The sequence below is a fragment of the Penaeus monodon genome, chromosome 28, assembly GCF_015228065.2.
Source record: "Penaeus monodon isolate SGIC_2016 chromosome 28, NSTDA_Pmon_1, whole genome shotgun sequence".
NCBI lineage: Eukaryota > Metazoa > Arthropoda > Malacostraca > Decapoda > Penaeidae > Penaeus > Penaeus monodon.
In genome coordinates, this window is record NC_051413.1 from 2134855 (window position 1) to 2135087 (window position 233).

The 233-nt window shown below is 29.6% G+C and overlaps 1 protein-coding gene across 1 annotated transcript in view; it reads right to left on the bottom strand.

Moving 5' to 3' along the window:
• The window catches only part of LOC119590900 (enhancer of mRNA-decapping protein 4-like), a gene marked incomplete in the record, with an annotated part of 21972 nt that overhangs the window by 14856 nt on the left and 6883 nt on the right, over window positions 1-233 (bottom strand).

Genomic DNA, 233 nt, shown 5'->3' on the forward strand with positions numbered 1-233 from the left:
CATGATAAAGAACGAGGGAAGAAGAAAAAAAGGAAAGATATTGTAAATGGACAAGGCACAGTGAAAAAATGTCCTCAAGGTAAAGGAAAAGAATTAAATTATGAATGACTGATGCAAGGAATGAAAGATGGGGAAAAAATAGAAAAGGACATAAAAAACAAAAAGAAAACTGAAGACATACATCTTACAGGAAAGAAAGAAGACTAAAAACAAAGATAAAAAAGAAAATACAA